Raw genomic sequence first — 19,872 nt, 5'->3', positions numbered from 1 at the left:
TGGTGCAGCCACTCTGGAAAACTGTGTGGAAGTTCCTCAAAGAGTTAAAAATAGACCTGCCTTACGACCCAGCAATTGCACTGCTGGGGATTTACCCCAAAGATACAGATGCAATGAAACGCCAGGACACCTGCACCCCGATGTTTATAGCAGCAATGTCCACAATAGCCAAACTGGGGAAGGAGCCTCGGTGTCCATCGAAAGATGAATGGATAAAGAAGATGTGGTTTATGTATACAATGGAATATTACTCAGCCATTAGAAATGACAAATACCCACCATTTGCTTCAACGTGGATGGAACTGGAGGGTATTATGCTGAGTGAAATAGGTCAATCGGAGAAGGACAAACGTTACATGGTCTCATTCATTTGGGGAATATAACAGTAAAAGGGAATAGAAGGGAAGGGAGAAGAAATGGGTAGGAAATATCAGAAAGGGAAACAGAACATAAAGACTCCTAACTGGGAAACGAACTAGGGGTGGTGGAAAGGGAGGAGGGCGGGGGGTGGGGGTGAATGGGTGACGGGCACTGAGGGGGGCACTTGACGGGATGAGCACTGGGTGTTATTCTGTATGTTGGCAAATTGAACACCAATAAAAAATTTATTATTAAAAACAAAAAAAAAAAATGTAAGGGCCGCTCCTTTCCAGAGTCCTGCCGCATCTGTCCTGCATCCCAACCGCCGGTCCACCCCATATTACCCTGAGCTGCTCGGGCTGCAGTGCACATGAAAGTCCAGTGGATATTGCTGGGCTAAAATTGGGCTTCGGAGGACTAATGTGCCCCACCCCCCGCTACCGCCCGGGGGCCGGGTCTGGGCTAGGAAGGAGGTTCGTGTGTGGGGTCCCGGAGGACTACAGCCCCCAGCATGCTCCGCGGCATTACGCCCGGCCCGCGTGCGCAGTGGCGCCGCCGAGCGCTGACTGGGTCGGAGCGGTGGAGCCGCGAGTCAGACCCAGGTTGGCACTGAGGTGGCAGGGACTGGCGGCCGCCAGGTAGACATCCCGCGCCAGGCAGGTGAGTGCGGAAGGAGCGGTCTGCGGAGCCCGGCGCCCACACCCGCCCCTCCGCTGGGGTCGCGGGGGCGGCTGTGGACCGACCGACCGCCTGACGGACGGGCTGACGGGGCAGACGAGGGGAGAAGCGCCGCCCGCGGCCGGGAGAGCGGCGGGGTCGGTCCTTGCAGGTGCCCGCGTGGGATGGGGCGCCGGCGGGGGGCGCCGGGCTCGGGCTGTGGCGGGGCGGCGGCGGGGGCGGGGCCTGCGGGGCGGCGGCGGGGCTCGGACCCGCGTGTCGCTGCGCCCCCGCGTCCCCGCCCGGGCCGGGGGCGGCCTCGCAGCGCGGCGGGCGGGAGCGGGGAGCCTGGGGGCTCGAGCCCGAAAGCAGACCTCCCCCTCCACAGCCGCGAGCGGTTTCACAGAAGCCGCACCTCAGGCGGGGGGACCTCTTTCTTTTTCTTTTCTTTTTGTTTTTTTTTTAAAGCTGCCTCGGGCACCTTTGAGCTGCGGGCTCTTCTCAGGTTTAACTTGTGACTTGACGTTGAAGATTCAGGTCCGGGGTCAGAACACAGGCTCAGATTCAGGCCGAGACTCGTTACACCTGGGGAAACTGAGGCGTGTGTTAGCCGGGGTCACTCAGCGTGGTTGGGATTGGAATTCCGAAAATTATTCTTATACTCAGTTTAATGATCCAGGATGCTTTTACATGGAGGAAGAAGAGATGTTTTGAAGTTTGTTTTCTGTGATGGATGACTGTCGTATTTTCCAGTCTTGAAATGTGTGGTGGGTTGGTTGCTGGCTTTTTTGGGGTTTGGTGGGTTATTAAAGATGTCCTGGAATATCCTTAACCCTTCTTTCTTATTCTTTCTTGGTAAATTCAAGTTCCTAATAAGACCTTGATTCACAAAAACTGAATTTCCAACTTTGACTTGTTTGCTTGCAGCTTTTATTTTTTAAAAAAGATTTTATTTGTTTTAGAGTAAGCAGAGGGAAAGGTTAAGAATCTGAAGCCGACTCTGTCCTCAGCAGGGAGCAGTACTTGGAGCTGGATCCCCAGACTCCAGGATCACCATGAGCAGAAATTGAGTCAGATGCTTAACTGACTCAGGCGCCCCTACTTGTAGCTTTTAGTGATTGTTTGTAATTAAGTTTGTAGATACACATACATTTCTTACTTCTGTTCCTCCTCATCTTCTTCTTCCTTATCTTCCAGCTTTCTCTGAACTCTAATCAGTAATTATATCATCTTTGTTTTACGTATTTATTTCTCTTCTCCGTGATTAATTTGTAATTGATTCTAAATGGAGGTCATTATCTTTCCTGTCTTCCAATAATCCTAGATATATGTAGACCTTTCCTTTTTTTTTTTTTTTTTTAATTTTTTTTTTTTTATTTATTTATGATAGTCACAGAGAGAGAGAGAGAGGCAGAGACATAGGCAGAGGGAGAAGCAGGCTCCATGCACCGGGAGCCTGATGTGGGATTCGATCCCGGGTCTCCAGGATCGCACCCTGGGCCAAAGGCAGGCGCCAAACCGCTGCGCCACCCAGGGATCCCTATGTAGACTTTTCATTAATTGTCACAGTAGCCTGGAGATGCGTGATACGGTTAGGAGGAAGGTGTGAGGTGTTTCTGTTGATCATGTATGGGTAACAGGTGAACATGACCCATGACCAGAGTATTAACTTTAGTATATGTGCTGCTGAGGTGAGCACGAGAGCATTAATTTTAAAAGGCTGTGAACAAAAATTATTTAAAATATTTAAAAAGCATACTAATCTTGCGAATTTGGAAACTTGTCAGATGGCGGAAAAGTTGGTTGAACCCAAGTAGCACCTCACAGAAATAACCAGACGTTAGGGTGAAATATTGAGACAGGAACTCAAGAGAGAACCTTTTCTTTCTTTCTTTCTCTTCTTTCTCTTCTTTCTTCCTTGATTTTTAAAATTTATTTGAGAGAGAATCTGAGGCTGACTGTGCACTGAGTGCAGAACTGCATTCAGGGCTTGATTCCATGACTGTGAGGTCACAACCTGAGCAGAAACCAAGAGCTGGACGCTCAGCCTACTTACTGAGCCACCCAGGAGCCCCGAGAACTGTCTCTTTTATCATACAGCCATCTTTCTGTGCCTGGGGTGGATGCTGGGAACACCTTGTTGGCTTAGGAAGTTAAACAATGTTCTGTGTTTGTGTTTTCAGTTTCTCTCTTCCTAGTTCTCAATGAATTTTGGCAGGAGCCCAGAATCTTGTACATTTTGATGATTTAACATCAGTTTCATCTGCTTGTTCTCCAGGTTGTCTACTTCCTCAGCTGATGACATCAGTAATTTTCCACAGTAGCCATTCATGCGCTCATGCAGACTGTCACAAAGAAGTGGAATAGCACAGAGGATGGTACACACAGAAGAAATAAGGATCCTGTTTCTTTGCCATCACATATTACACATAGACTAGGATAGGAAATCCACTGAAGCATAAGCTATGTAGGAGGGGTTAGAACACCAGAGTCCAGGCTTCCACACATACAGTAATAATCAATACCATTTATTGGATTTCCTCTGTTTGCCAAGTGCTGTCATTGTCACAGTGAGGTATAGGTTCTATCATTCTCTTTTTATTTATGTGTAAGTTGAAGTACAGAGGTTAAGTGATTTGCCTGCCGACATAGTAAGTGACAGAAGGCCAGGATAGTGAGGCCAGAAATCAAATTCAAGCCTGACTCTGCCGGCCCTGCTCTTCCTACTGTGCTGTATTACCTTACCAACAAATATGTTCAAATCTTTCTCATTCTTAGAAAAGTATAAAACTTTCCTGTGATCACATTTCTCCTTCAGACGACTTCCACTTCCCTCTTTTTCCTTTCCAGACTTGTTCTTGAAGAGCAGACACCGTTGCCCTCTCTTTCTGTTACTCCTTAGTTCATTGCAGCCTGGTTTCCACTCTCTACTCTGTTGAAATGTTCTCATGAGCTCCATTCAGCTCTCTGTTATCTCCTGTACTATCATCTAGACCTATAAAGAGGCTAAGACTTGGCTCTTGCCCTGAGGGAGTTTAGGGACTAATGAGGGAGAAAAAGAAATTCATACATGTCAGTATGAGGTGTTAAACTACTGACCAAGCAATCTTTTTGCTCTTGGGAGTTGGGGTAAGAACGCTGAGAAAGTGACACTGGACTGCCAACAGAGAGGAACCCTAAATTGTTGCAGACAAGCCTGTCAGGACTGTGTGGTTAGGTGTGGACTTTAGGAGAAGCTGTGTCTTTCCAGTGAGACACAATATAGTCAAAATACATAGTGTAGGTTTTAGAGTCTAACAGACCTGGGAACTGAGCCTCAATTTCTTTTTTATAATATCTACTGATAATGTAAGCTCTGTGAGAGTACGGCCTTTATCTTTTTCACCAGCTGACCTCTGTCTTCTAGAATAGTGGTAGGTGATCAATAAATATTTGATGAATGAATACTTCATAGGATATTGTATTCAGAACATGGTAGTACTCTCAGTACCATATGACTGAGTGAAGCTTTACTTCATGAACTGATTTTGAAGACACCATTGTTTGACTAGTGTACATAAAATCACCTCACCTTTTTGAACATTTAGGTTCCTTGATGGTCATACTTCATAAACAAGAGGCATTTACCTTTTTTGGTAGGCGGAGTTTTTTTTTTTTTTTTTTTTTTAGATAAAGATTTTATTTATCTATTCATGAGAGACAGGGAGAGAGAGAGGCAGAGACACAGGCAGAGGAAGAAGCAGGCTCCATGCAGGGAGCCCGATGCAGGATTTGATCCTGGGTCTCCAGGATCAAGCCCTGGGCCAAAGGCAGGCGCTAAACCCCTGAGCCACTCAGGGATCCCTGATAGGCAGAGTTTTAACTGTGTCTTCTACCATTATGCCTTGCTCACAGTTTTCTCAGTATGATGCAGGTATTTATTGTGTGTGTGTGTGTGTGTGTGTGTGTCTTTTTTTCTCTGCTACTGTGAATTGTTTGGGGAAGTTAACTTCTTTGGAATCATTAAATAACTTTGTCAATAAGAATAACGTTAGGGCAGCCCTGGTGGCCCAGCAGTTTAGCGCCACCTTCAGCCCGGAGTGTGATCCTGGAGACTAGGAATCGAGTCCCACGTTGGGCTCCCTGCATGGAGCCTGCTTCTCCCTCTGCCTATGTCGCTGCCTCTCTCTCTCTCTCTCTCTCTCTCTCTCTCTCTGTGTGTCTCATGAATAAATAAAATCTTTTAAAAAATAAGAGTAACATTAGAAAAGAGATTAAGGGGTTCCTGGCTGGCTCAGTGGTGGGACATATGAGCTTGATCTTGGGTTTGTAAATTCCAGCCCCATGTTGGGTGTAGAGATTACTTAAAAATAAAATCTTAAAAAAAATGAGATTGAAGGGATTAATCAGAAGGCTTACCCTTGGGAAGGGCCTGATTTCCAGTAGGGCTAAGATAAAACTTATTCTTAACAAAATGATAGGAGTATTCCTGGTTTTCTCTAGATACCTGCTTAGGCTTTTAGCTGGTATTCTAAAGATACGTATCAGCAGTTCATTTCCCTCTTCTTTTGTTTGAGTTTCATTTGTAAATATCCTTAATTTGTGTGACTTGAGTTTAGGGTTAAAGTCCAAATACTGCTTTTCCCCCCCCCACCCCAACTTTCAAAGTCTGTGGAGTATAGTAGGTAGGAGTATCTAAAATGAGTTTCAAATTCTGTTCTACCACTTGAAACTTTGAACACTTAAATGCTATAACTTCCCAGTGCCTCATTTTGCTCATCTATAAAATTGGGATAACTACTACTACTACCACCAGTCATAGTAATAGCTATTATTTATTGGGTGTTTATTATATAGTAGGCATAGCTCTAAGAATTTTACTTGTATTACTTCAGTCTTCACAATCACCCTCTATGTTATTAGAATTACCCCTACTTAAGGTGAGGAAACAGACACAACAAGTAACTTGTTCAAGGTCACGCAAATCAGTGATGGAGTCATGATTTGAATCTGGATAGTCAGACTCCAGTAACCTTCTACTTCATAGGGTTGTTTTGAAGATTACATAAAATAATCTATGTCTGTGACAGGTGGTCAATGAGCATTGGCTACTATAATTAGCTTTGGACTCAGGAAATGTATAACATACATTTTCTTACTTGATTGCTACAAGTACAACAAAGTTGTGACCATCACGGTCTTACAGATAGGAACTGAGGCAGAGTGTGGTAACTTGCCCAAGGTCGCAAAACAAGTGTAGGGGCTTTGCTCCTCCTCCACACCTGAATCTTATGTTAGATTTGAGGCATCACATTTTGAGAGAAGTTAGTGTATATAAGTTGTTTGGATCTACTCAGCATCCAGTCTAGGTTTTTCTGGGAATAGCAACTTAGTTTTGCTTTGAGGAAACAATCTATCCCAGACCTAGTAAGTGGTGGGCACATGACCCAGGTTAGGCCAATAGGTGTTAAGCAAATAGATGTGCTCCTCCTATAATTTGAATCTTAGGGGGCAGCCCAGGTGGCTCAGCGGTTTAGCGAGGCCTATGGCCCAGGGCGTGATCCTGGAGACCTGGGGTCGAGTCCCACGTCGGGCTCCATGCATGGAGCCTGCTTCTCCCTCTGCCTGTGTCTCTGCCTCTCTCTCTCTCTCTCTCTCGATTAAATAAATAAAACCTTTAAAAAAAATAATTTGAATCTTAGGTTGAATGACACAGTGACAAACCTTCATCACAATCATGGATTAATTCCTAATATGTGGATACTGGAGCTGCTCTGTATTTGTTCCCAAAGACCTGATTCTTTAGCTTTTCCTCAGTTCTGTGCCCTACTTCATATCTTTCTAATAAATCCTATATTACATAATATAAGTTAAAGTCAGTTTTTCGGGCTTGCATTTGAGACTCCCTTAATTTACTGTTAAATGACATATGACCATGTCACTTAGAAAAGAGTTAAAACAACTGGTGGTTGACTTTAACCTGAAAAGAGAAATGGGAGAGAAGACTTGAAAGTTATCTTCAAACATCTGAAGCATGTGGTACACACAGTGTGTCCCTAAAAAGAATAAAGAGTAGATGTTACTAGGAAACAGATTTATGCACTAATTAAAGTCTGAAAGCTGGGCTGTGCAAGGATGGACAGACTATCTTGGGCTGTGGAGGTAGATACATATACACTAAAATTGTTCAGGCCCCGGTGTGGCTGGCTTGGTAGAACATGTGACTCTTGATCTCGGGATGGTGAGTTTAAGCCGCACATTGGACATAGAGCTTACTTTAAATAAACGAATAAGTAAAATAAATAAATAAACAAACATAAAATCGTTCAAGCCAAGACAACATGGTTGCTTGGGAAGGGCAATATGGGTTTAATAATCTAATGGGTAATTGTACTAAGTGACCTATAAAGTTCTCTCCAATTCTGAAGTCTATGTCTCCAGACTCTGAGACCTAGAGATCAGTCTAGAACAAACCATTCTTGCCTTTCCCTACTTTACCACCTTGGTCTACTCTATTCCTGCCTCACTACTGCTCTTTGCTCAGCCCCAGACCTCTACTTCACTCAGCCTGTCACTTCCTTCAGGTCTTGGCTCAGATTTCACCTTCTCACTGAGCCTTCCCTGAACCCCTCATTTGAAATAACTGCACTCGGCAGCCCCGGTAGCTCAGCGGTTTAGCGCTGCCTTCGGCCCGGGCCTGATCCTGGAGTCCTGGGATTGAGTCCCACGTTGGGCTCCCTGCATGGAGCCTGCTTCTCCCTCTCCCTGTGTCTCTGCCTCTCTCTCTGTGTCTCTCATGAATAAATAAATAAAATCTTTAAAAAAATAAAAATAAAAAAATAAAATAACTGCACCTGCCTATCCCTTTTCCTGCTTCATTTTACTCTGTAGCACTAATCATCACCTGGCATGCAGTATAGCTTTTTATTTATTTTTTTAATTACTTGTTTCCGGGCAGCCCTGGTGGCTCAGCGATTTAGCGCCGCCTTCAGCCCAGGGCCTAATCCTCGGGACCCGGGATCGAGTCCCACGTCAGGCCCCCTGCATGGATCCTGCTTCTCCCTCTGCCTGTGTCTCTGCCTCTCTCTCTGTCTCTGAGTCTTTCATGAATAAATAAAAATAAAATCTTAAAAAAAAATAACTTGTTTCCCCTTCTAGAATGCCAGATTCTAGAAAAAAAGGGATTTTTATCTGTTTTGAGCACTGTTGTGTCCTTATCACTTTAGAACAGTGCCTGGCTTGTAGTAGGCACTCAATAAATGGTGTTGAAGAAGTCAACATTTCTTCAACACAAAATCACCGTTGGGTCTGCTTTATGTTCTGGGAATCCAGCTCATTCTGTCAACTTCAGATTTTTTTCACTTGGCTTCCTTACTCTCTGGTGCCTTTTTCTTTTCTTCTCTTTGGATCACAGCACTTTAGGACTAGAAGTCTGAAATCATCCCCTTCATAAGGACTAGAGATCCCGATATCATGTAGTTCATTCATTAATGATAGGAAAGGGGGGAGGGTGGTGATTGACTGTCTCCTTTTCAGACTGTAGCCTTTAAATCTTGCTTGGGTGCCTAGTGCAATGTATACATATCCCTCCATGAATTAAGTCAATAAATATCTGTCTCCTTTATTTTTTTAAAGATTTTATTTATTCATGAGAGAGACAGAAAGAGAGGCAGAGACATAGGCAGAGGGAGAAGCAGGCTCCTGGCAGGGAGCCCTATGCAGAACTTGTTCTTGGAACCTCAGGATCACACCCTGAGCCAAAGGCAGACCCTCAACCACTGAGCCACCCAGGCGTGCCTATCTGTCCTCCTTTATGATTTTCCATATCAACCTCTATTTCTTTGGACTTTGATTAAATATTTGTGTTTTTTTCTCTTATTTTTAACTGGCCTTCTGTTTGTCATTTCATGTGTGTATATTTATTTGCCTGGTCAATGGAATTGTAATCCCATGGATAGAGACCAAAATGTATTCATTACAAAACCCAGTCCTGGGAGGCAGTATAATAGTGAAACACTATGCAATAGAATTTTCTGTGATGGTGGAAATATTTTTGTGCAATTGTTAACATTTTCTTTATGTAGTGTGTGTGTGTGTGAGAGTAAAAGATTAATCATATTCTGACTACTCAGAAATAATCAGTAAACATTTGGACATTCATTTCTTTTTTTTAAAAGCTTATTTATTTTTTTAAAGATTTACTTATTTATTTGAGAGAGAGAGAGAACATGAGTGGGAGGGGCAGAGGAAGAGGAAGAGAGAATCTCAGGCAGATTCCACACTCAGTGCAGTTTAGTTTGGGACTCGATCTCACGACCCCAAAATCACGACATGAGCCAAAACCAAGAGTCAGACACTCAACCAGCTGTACCACTGGAGCATCCCTATTTATTTTTTTATAATCTCCACACCCAACATGGAGCTGAAATTCATGACCCCAAGATCAGACATCGCGTGTGCTTCCAACTGAGCCAGCTAGATGTCCCTGGGCATTCATTTCTTTATTCATTTGTTAATTGTAAATTTTCCAGCTTTTCCACAGTGAGTATCTATGACTTTTTTTTTTAAAGATTTTATTTATTTATTAGAGAGAGGGAGAAGCAGGCTCCATGCAGGGAGGCTGATGTGGGACTTGATTCCAGATCTCCAGGATCACACCCTGGGCCGAAGGCAGCGCTAAACTGCTAAGCTACCAGGGCTGCCCTATCTATGACACATAACCAGAAAAAATATTAGTGGATTTGATTTTTTTTTTTTTTTGGTGTGTTTGGTTTATTTTTGTTTTGAGATTCAAGAATAGGTAGAAAATGGTTTAGGCAAATAAACAGGATGGTAAACTTTGGTAGTTGAGTTAAAGTTCATTTTTTAAAATAAATGTATATTGCAGAATGCAAATGTATTTAATTTTATGAAGTTTGTATATTCTTTAAAAGTTGCTGCAACTTTTATTTTTGTAAATTATATATTCATATTGATTCACATAATACAAGCATATTATATTTATCCATATTGAAAAGAACCAAATACTTGAGGGAAAGTTATAGGAAAATTTTGCTAATGTATATAAGCCATTAGGAAAAGCACATTTTAACAACCCAAGATATGTCATTTAGGAACTCGAAAGTACAAACTAAAATATTTATTATACAAAATTTAAGAAGTAAATCTGGAAGCTTACCGATACAAGAAATTCTAAACTTTGATAAAATGAACAGTTATGACCTAGTGAAGGGACCTTGAGTTTATAGATTTACTTGGCCACTGTGGCCAGAAAGACACAACAAATGCATGAGGGATTGTTCAGAAATGTTTTGGAAATAAAACAGAAAATATTCTATCCTTATTTTAAATAAATACTTGGAAATGGCTCTAAGTACTTTGTACTTTTCTGGTAGAATATAGATTCTTTTAGTTTCTAGAAAAGGACAAGTAATAAGCATGAGAGCCCTTATCATTACCTAACATTGTTTATAAATTACTGTGTAATTTATTAAATTACATTAATAATTGTTATTTGACATTATGGATTCATTTGACCATTTCTCTGAGCTACCCACGTGCCACTAAAGATTTTATTTTTAAGTAATCTAAAACTGGCTCAGTCGGTAGAGCATGTGACTCTCGATCTCAGAGTCATGAGTTCGAGCCCCACATTGAGCATAGAGCTTCCTTTAAAAAAAAATAAATAAATAAAGGGATCCCTGGGTGGCGCAGCAGTTTGGCGCCTGCCTTTGGCCCAGGGCGCGATCCTGGGGACCCAGGATCGGATCCCACGTCGGGCTCCCGGTGCATGGAGCCTGCTTCTCCCTCTGCCTGTGTCTCTGCCTCTCTCTCTCTCTCTCTCTCTCTCTGTGTGACTATCATAAATAAATGAAGGAAAAAAAAAAAAAAGCATGTGAGATAGGTTATATTGTTGTTGCCCATCTTTGGAAAATATTGTCTCTACATTAAATATGCGTAACTGTGCTGGGGTGCTAAATACTTTCTCAGTACTTTATTGTAAATTACTGAGCAGGAAACAGGCTATGAGAGATTAAATATTTTACCCAAAGACCACACAGCTAAGTGCCAGAACAGGGTGTCAAACCCAGGACTTCTTGCTCCCATTGTACCATGTATATATAAGGTGAACATAGATTTCTTCTCCAAATCCAAAAATACTAAAGGTGCATTCATGTCACTTGGCAAATATGTATTGAATCTCTATTACATATTAAATGCTGAAGAGGATTCAGGCTTTAAGGAGCTTCCAGTTTAGTAGAGTTAAGGTAGACACAACTAGTTAAAAATGAGAGAAATGTAAGTGTGCGGCATTAGATAGGTACGAGGAAATGTTGAGAGGACTATAGAAAGCATCACAGATGTGGTATTTGAGCTGAGGACTGAAAAATGGATAGAATCAGGACATTGGTAAATGGGAGGTGGCCTTTGAAGCAGGAAACAATATGAATCCAGATCTGGAAACATGTTGAGGTAGCAGTGAGAGGTGCAGGTGGCTGAAGCATAGGATATGTGCAGAGAAAATATGAGCTGACTCAGAAGGTAGATTGTGGGCCACTGAAGAAGGTGAGGGAACCCTGTAATTAGAGCTATGCTTCAGTGGAGATTAATCCAGTGTTTATTTAACATGAATGGAGAGAGAGTCTAAAGACATAGAAAACTCCAGGAGATTTACAGTAGCCCAGAAAAGGGTCAGTGAGGGTCTGGATTAAAGTAGTGGAGATAGAGATACTTAGAGATTCTTTTAAACATAAAATCATGGGGCACCTGGGTGGCTCAGTGGTTGAGTGCCTTTGGCTCAGGTCGTGATCCTGGGGTCTTGGGATTGAGTCCTGCTTGGGCTCCCTGCATGAAGCCTGCTTCTCCCTCTGCCTGTGTCTCTGCCTCTCTCTCTGTGTGTGTCTCATGAATAAATAAATAAAATCTTAAAAAAATAAAATCAGGGGATCCCTGGGTGGCTTAGCGGTTTAGCGCCTGCCTTCAGCCCAGGGCCTGATCCTGGAGACCTGGGATCGAGTCCCTGCACGGAGCCTGCTTCTCCCTCTGCCTGTGTCTCTGCCTATCTCTCTTTGTGTCTCTCATGAATAAATCTTTTTAAAAATAATAATAAAATAAAATAAATAGACTTTGTAACTGATTCAGTATGAAAGTAAGACAAAGGAGCCAGAAATTACTAAAAGCTTAGACTCTGAGAGTCTTAGAAGAAGATATAGGAAAATCAAAAAAGAATCATCTGGGATAGAATAAAAATAGATTCGTTTGAGAAGAACATATTTAGATGTGATTAAGTCAGCTAAAGCCATCCAGCAGGAAGTTGGAAATCTCCAGTGTTGCCATGGCTAGAGGTAGAGGTTTGTGGCATATCTGTACAGCAGTGATAGCTAAATCCCCCTAGGAACAGGAATGGAGGGGATCCCTGGGTGGCACAGCGGTTTGGCGCCTGCCTTTGGCCCAGGGTGCGATCCTGGAGACCCGGGATCGAATCCCACATCGGGCTCCCGGTGCATGGAGCCTGCTTCTCCCTCTGCCTATGTCTCTGCCTCTCTCTCTCTCTCTCTGTGACTATCATAAATAAAAAAAATAAATAAAAAAAAAAAGGAACAGGAACGGATTCCCCAGTAGGAAACCATTAGGAGTGGATTGAAAAAAGCCTGATTTGAGGAATGTCTTTTTTGGGGGCCTGGGAGAAGAAGAGTCAGCAAAGAAACAGTTAAGTAGAGAAAGAAAACCAGTGTGATCAGTGCCCTCAGAGTCATAGAACAATTTCAAGAAACCAGGTAAGTCAGCAGAATCAAATGCTGCAGGGAGTTTAAGGAAATGAAGCCAAAGGAAGAGGATTCCATATGGTGACAAGGAAACCACTGGAGACCTCAGAAAGTCTGGGTGCAAAGAGAGGAAGCTAGGGGGAAAAAGCCTAAGGAGCAAGCTGGCTGAAGAGGTGTGGTTGCAGAATTCAACTCTGCCTTTGAAAATGTGCCACAGAGAGGAAGAAGAGCTGGAAAGGTAGGAGGGTTGAGGGATCCAAGTTGCTTTCGTTTGGGTGTGTTGTAATTAAGGATGCAGATGATCCGAGCATGTGCAGTGCACTTGAAGCCAGCAGAGGGGAGCTGGAGATGTGGTAAGGGAAATGGTGCGTGGAGGACTTAGCCTGCGAAGGAAGGAAGGCTACTTCTTCCTCTGAGAGAAAGGTGGAAAGAGAAAAGTGAAAAGATGGAGCAATTATATAGGAGGAAGAGGAAGTTAAGGAAGCCTAAGCCAAATGACATCAGCTTCATTAAGGTGGAAACCAGGTCAATAGCTGGGAGGGAGTGAGTAGCAGCAGATACTGTCTTGTTCCTTTTAAGTGCCATAAGCTCCTAAGTTAATATAACACTTTAAATATAAATTTCTCAGTTGGGGCTCTGAAGAAATGGGGGAAAAGCTTGAATGTTTGAAAACATTAAAGGTAGGTAACATGATAGAAAGTCATTTAGAGAAGAATAAAAGTCACTGAGCAACAGTGAAGATAAATAGCATGGAGCTTGTTTCCTAACTTTGTCCTGGAGTCACGTGGGCAAAGAGGGCAGTGAAAACTTACGTGGGGCTTGGCTAGGCAAGAATTTCAGTGGCTAGTTGAAAGTGATAGTGTAAAAAAAAAAAAAAAAAAAAGAAAGTGATAGTGTAATTCCTACAGTGTAGAAGTTTAAAGTGTGTGGGCCTGATTGTTTAAACCAGCAGTATTAAGTATGAGATATAAAGAGCTAACCAGAGACACCTGGGTGGCTCAGCGGTTGAGTGCCTTCGAGTCAGGGTGTGATCCCGGAGTCCTGGGATCAAGTCCCACATTGGGCTCCCTATGGGGAGCCTGCTTCTCCCTCTGCCTATGTCTCTGCCTCTCTCTCTCTGTGTGTCTCTCATGAATAAATACATAAAATCTTAATAAAAAAAAAAAAACCTAACCAAAACCAGTGGATTATCTAATGGAAGGTAGGCCCACCAAAAAACAAACAAACAAACGAACAAAAGATACGGTCCTCCCTAACCCCAACGTTTACAACAGCAGGAGGACAACTCCCCATAACATCTCTGCTGGTATTTCTCTTGGTAATGATGTTGGTCTGAGTGTGATCCAGTTTGCTTGTTCCCATGTTTTCCCCAAGTTTTTGATTCAATTTTAGGTTGGAATAGTGGAAATAGGAGACTTAGCTTCTGCTCTGGATGTGCCACATGTTTATGGTATGACTATAAGTCTTTTGACCTCTTTGGCCTCAGTTTCTTTTTTCTGAAAATAAATGAGCGGGACATAACTCAAAAGATTCTTCTAGGGATGCCTGGATGGCTCAGTGGTTGAGCATCTGCCTTTGGCTCAGGTTGTGGTGCTGGGGTCCTGGGATGGAGTCCTGCATCAGGCTCCCTCAGAGAGCCTGTTTCTCCCTCTGCCTATGTCTCTGCCTTCTCTATCTGTCTCTCATGAATAAATAAAGAAAATCTTAAAAAAAAAAAAAAGATCCTTTTAACTGTCATTCATGACTGTCGTTCATGGCTGTGCTTAGTGCATTTGTGCTGTACATGGTATTGAAGAAGCTAATCTCTAAATACAGGTGCAGGTCTGTTAGAGAAATTCATTTGTTTGTATAATACGAGAATTTTCTCCTGATTTATCTGCTTAATTTGTCTGCAAAAATTGGTGTTTCTTAATCCAGCTGCTTATATTATGTTTTAACCTGGTCTCCACTGGCTCCATACCCCAAGCCAAAGAGTTTTGTTCCTACAAGTAGGTTCATGGTCTTCCCTGGAGATTGTGCTGCACAATTGCCAATGACTGCTGTACTGGTCAGTGTGGGATAGAGGGTCAGCTTGTGACACAGGTGAGGTGCTTAACTCTGAGCTCTGGTTACTTGGCAGAATGATAAACAATAAATACAGTATTTCTTCTTTCATTGGTACCTCCATCCACTCACTGCCATAAGTAAGCAGGAACAGATTGCCATACTTTAGAGTAATTATGTAGGTATATTCTTATCTGCAAATGAGAAATTCCCAGTAATTATTTAAATAGTCTGGCTGAATAAATAAAGTAGTTTGTTGATCTCTGTAGTTTACCTATATGAGGAATAGGGACTTTGTTAACTGTCTTGTTCCTTTTAAGTGCCATAAGCTCCTAAGTTAATATAACACTTTAAATATAAATTTCTCAGGGGGCACTTATTGACAGTCCTCAAGGAGCTTTATTTCCTCAAAAACTTGTGTCGCTATTTTTCAAAGCTACTCAAGTTGCAATTGCAGCTAGCTAACCATTATTTGTTTTATTCCTGAAGGGGTTGTTGCCCCCCACCCCTGGTACTGGTACTGACAGAAGGTCCGTGTAGTACCTTGCTTTTGCTTTCCTTATCATCATCTGGGTATTGCCAGGCTGTAAATCTTAGGTGAATGCTCCTGGAAGGGCTCAGGGAAGTGGTCAGACTGCCTCAGCTGATGAATTGTTTTGTGGAAAGACCTAGAGTGGCTGAGCATGGGTCAGAAGTCTGTATAGGAGAGCTGCACTTAACTGGAACTGCTGGGTGAGGTTTCTGTTTCCCTGCTCTGTGTTTCCACAGTCTGTGCTCTGCCTTGCACAATCACACCTGTTGCCTAAAGGAGCACCCTCTCTTAAAGGGTCACAAAGAAAACATGGACTCAGGGATGGGAGAGAGCAGTCTAAGCTATAAGCCTGCGGCTCAGGAGTGGATAATTAATTACTAGAGTCACCACATTTCTGCTGATGCCAGTTTGGGGGAAGGTAGTTGAGAAATGTAGTTGATATATAGTGGGTTTTCACTTCATTTGTCTTTGGCACTAAGGGAGATAATGGGAAAAATGAATTTTAAAAAAGATTTATTTGAGAGAGAGAGAGTCCCAAGTAGACTCCCCACTGAGCATAGAGCCTGATATGAGGTTCAATCTCACGACCCATGAGATCATGACCTGAGCCGAAATCACAAGTTTGAGGCTCAACTGAGCCACCCAGGTGCCCCTGATCAGTTGCATATTAAAAGGATTTCTCTAGCCGCAGAATAGAGAATAGATGGGGCGTGGGGCGCAGGGGCAAGACTGGAGGCAGAGATCCCAGTTGAAAGACTTGTAAGAACCATGATGGTGAGAAATGACAGTCCCAACTGGGAAGTAGCAAAGGTTAGAGAGAAAAGGGAAGTTTCAAAAAACAGTAGGAAAGGCTTTATGAATTGAAGTGTGGAGGTGGGAAGATAAAGGAGAAGCCATTTAACCATGAGGCCCAATTCTGGCTGGAGAAAGATGTGGATAGGTTATAAGGTCAGTCGCCTGAGATAGGGACCACCAGAGAAGGGCAGGGTTCACAATGACTTAATTTGAGAGCATGGTATTTCGAGGAATGTGGAGGAGTGTCCCAGTGGGCAGTTGGATATGTCAGCCTGAAATTTGGAGAGAAATGTGTTGTGGAAATGGAAATTGGATCATCTGCCTGTAGGTGTAAATTGAAGCCACGAGAGTCTGTGAGAGTGCAGGGAAGTGGAGAAGGATCTAGGACAGAACAGTAGGACCTTTTAAGAACTGGCAGGAAGAACTGGGAAAAGAGACTCAGGAGGAGCAGCCAGCAAGGCAGGAGGAGAGAGAACCAAAGGATCACGACCCTTGCACATTCCGTATTGTAAAAATGGAGTGTTGTCACTGGAACTGATGAATATCTGCTGTGGATTGACCTTAGTAAACCAGGCATGTGCTGAGGGCTCTAATACAGCAGAGACATGACAGACAAAGAGAAATGGAAAGAACTAGGCATTAGACATTCATGGCAAAAGTCATCTTAGAAAAAAAATCTAAATGTTAGACTTCCTGGGCAACCCGGGTGGCTCAGCGGTTTGGCGCCTGCCTTCAGCCCAGGGTGTGATCCTGGAAACCCAGGATCGAGTCCCACGTCAGGCTTCCTGCGTGGAGCCTGCTTCTCCCTCTGCCTGTGTCTGTGCCTCTGTCTCTCTCTGTGTCTCTTTCATGAATAAATAAAGAAAATCTTTAAAAAAAAATAAAAAAAAATAAAAAAAATAAATGTTAGACTTCCTCATATTCATTTTTCTATTTATATTGATTAAATAGGGGGAACACCTAATCTTTCTTATTCTGTGGCTTTCTGAAGGTCTTTAAATTTTTTTCATGCTTAACTTCGTTTGAATAGGTAATGCATTCAAATACTTCAACATTCAAAAGGTACAAAAGGGTATTAGGTAAAAAGTCCCTCTGCCACCCAATTACTCTTACATGCAGCCTTCTAAATTTTATGTGAAAACTTCCCCGTCTTTAGATAAATGTTTACTATTCTCACTGTTTTGCCTCTTGCTTTTTTCACTTAGCAGTGTATCTTGTGCGTTCCCCATCAGTGCATAAATAAGTGACCCATTCTTTTTAGACAGCTGCACGCTGTTCCATTATAGATGTTATGTAACTTATTTAACTAGTCCCCTACCAGTGGATATTGAGGTTTTCTAATATTTTGCCATCATAAACAATGGCATATGGAGTGTCTTTCTATAGGAGTCATTTTTGTTGAAGTGTAGGATAAATTTCCAGAAGTGGGAATGGCTTGACAAACGAACAGACTTCTAAAAATTTTTATTCGGCTCTGCTTATTAAAGTTCCTGATGCTTAGAAAGCCTGCAGTGAATGGTAGCTATTATTAAGATAAATATGTTATAGATAGTATATTAAATATGTTGTATGATGTGTTATAGATAGAGGAAGAGGGGCACCTGACAAACCTGAGGCAGGGGGTGTGTCGAAGAAGGCTTCCTTGAGGAAGAAATGCCTGGGCTGAGCCTGGAGAATGAGAAGTCAGATAAAGTGGAAGGCCTTACAAGCAGAAGGAGCTCAGCATAGGAACTTACAAGGAGCATGTTGTACATAGGGATCTTCCAGGAGTTTAGTATCCCCTCTTCATACAGTCAACACCTGGCATGGGTCAGTTACTGGCCTAGGTACAGATATAGGGCAAATATATACATATGTAAATTACAGCATAGTATGAAATGAGAAACAGTAGGAGCACATAGAACAATTAGTTTTATCAGAGAAGGGAGGTAGGGGGCATGGATGTTGGAAGAGGGAAGGTGTTCTAGGTCACATCTGAACTAGAATTCGAAAGAATGGTCAAAGGGTAGTTTAACCCAGTGGTTCTGAAAGTGTGTTCCCTGGACCACAGCATCAACATCACCTGGGACCTTGTAAGAAAGGAACAGTCTCAGATTCTACTCAGACCTTCAGATTAACAAATTCAGCCTTTTTAGGGGGTGCCTGGCTGGCTTAATCAGTAGAGCATGCAGCTCTTGATCTTGGGGTTGTAGGTTTGAGCCCCACATTGGGTATAGAGATTACTTAAAAATCTTTTTCTTAAAACAGATTTATTTATTCAAGAGTGAGAGAACATGAGCAGGGTGAAGGGGAGAGGGAGGAGCATACTCCCAGCTGAGCAGGGAGCCAGAGGGCTTGATCCCAGGACCCCAAGATCATGACCTGAGTGGAAGACAGATGCTTAACCAACTAAGCCACCCAGGCACCTCCAAAATAAAATCTTAAAAAAAAAAAAAGAAAAAGAAAAAAATCAGCTTTTTTGGGTTTTTAAAAGTCCTCTAGATGATGATTCTGATGCACAACACAGTTTGAGAACCACGGGTTGAGATTATTTAAGGGAAAGCAAAAGGGAACAACATTGTAAAGTTAGGAAGCCCTAAACTCCGCGATATTGCTGAAATGTAGCATGTATTTTTTTTTTTTTAATTTTATTTATTTGAGGGATGCCTGGGTGGCTCAGCGGTTCAAGCATCTGCCTTTGGCTCAGGGCGTGATCTTGGAGTCCCAGGATCAAGTCGCACATTGGGCTTCCTGCAGGGAGCCTGCTTCTCCCTCTGCCTATGTCTCTCTCTCTCTCTGTGTGTGTCTCTCATGAATAAATAAATAAAATCTTAAAAAAAAAAGATTGTATGTATTTGAAAGAGAGAGAGAGTGAGAGAGAACGAGCTGGAGGCAAGTGCAGAGAGGAAGAAGCAAACTGTCCCGGGACTCCAGGATCATGACCTGAGCCAAAGGAAGATGCTTAACCTGCTTAACCAACTGAGCCACCTGGGCACCCCTGTATTTTTAAAAAGTGGTTATTTTATATACAAATCTAAGGAAATGAGATAAAACTTTTGCGTTGCATAATCAGCTGAAATCTCTTATCTTGAAATTTTAGTAAAACGGATGCAAGCCCTGTAAGCCCACATTATGTGAGAATGCCAACACCCTCCCCCAGATTTTTCTAATTTAACTCATTTAGACCTCATAACAACTCTATAAAGTATGAATTATAATCCCTATGTTTAGATCTTTTTTTTAATTTTTTTTTTTTTTTTTTAATTTATGATAGTCACAGAGAGAGAGAGAGAGGTAGAGACACAGGCAGAGGGAGAAGCAGGCTCCATGCACCGGGAGCCTGACGTGGGATTCGATCCCGGGTCTCCAGGATCGCGCCCTGGGCCAAAGGCAGGCGCTAAACCGCTGTGCCACCCAGGGATCCCCTATGTTTAGATCTTTTATTTGATTTTCCTCAAACCACCTTCATGGCTCTTACAAGTAGGGCTGGCCTTACTGAAGATAGGGAATGGCTAAGATGTTACCCTGCAACAATACAGCTTCAGTTGGGTTTTGGGTTGTCCTTTCCTGAAGAGGCTTCCTGTCTTCACCCTCCAGGCCTCTCCACCCCCAGGCACTCTGAGTGTTAATTCTCATAGGTTGTGGGTCGCTTTGTTCCCAAGGATGTAGCTCCTCACCTTGGTTTTGGACTTCTCTTCCCCTCCTCTTTATGGTTCAAGCGACTTCTAGTTCTGTTCTCTCCTGCCTCCAAATTTCTATTCT

The 19,872-nt window shown here is 42.8% G+C and overlaps 1 protein-coding gene across 10 annotated transcripts in view; it reads left to right on the top strand.

Annotated features, from left to right (window-relative positions):
• Positions 1-869: 869 nt before the first annotated feature.
• Positions 870-19,872, top strand: part of SGSM3 (small G protein signaling modulator 3) — a 43,463-nt gene continuing 24,460 nt past the window's right edge. For 4 of the 10 annotated variants that reach the window (XM_072843829.1, XM_072843837.1, XM_072843835.1 and 1 more), the window contains exon 1: positions 870-1,020. The gene's annotated coding sequence lies outside the window, so the exon portion shown is untranslated. Of the gene's footprint in view, positions 1,021-12,787; positions 13,000-19,872 lie in introns of those variants that run through there. The other 6 variants (XM_072843834.1, XM_072843833.1, XM_072843832.1 and 3 more) reach the window with 3 other exon arrangements.

Source organism: Canis lupus, chromosome 11, assembly GCF_048164855.1.
Source record: "Canis lupus baileyi chromosome 11, mCanLup2.hap1, whole genome shotgun sequence".
NCBI classification, from domain to species: Eukaryota; Metazoa; Chordata; class Mammalia; order Carnivora; family Canidae; genus Canis; species Canis lupus.
The sequence above is the reverse complement of the archived record's forward strand: the minus strand, read 5'-3'. Positions and strand labels throughout refer to the sequence as shown.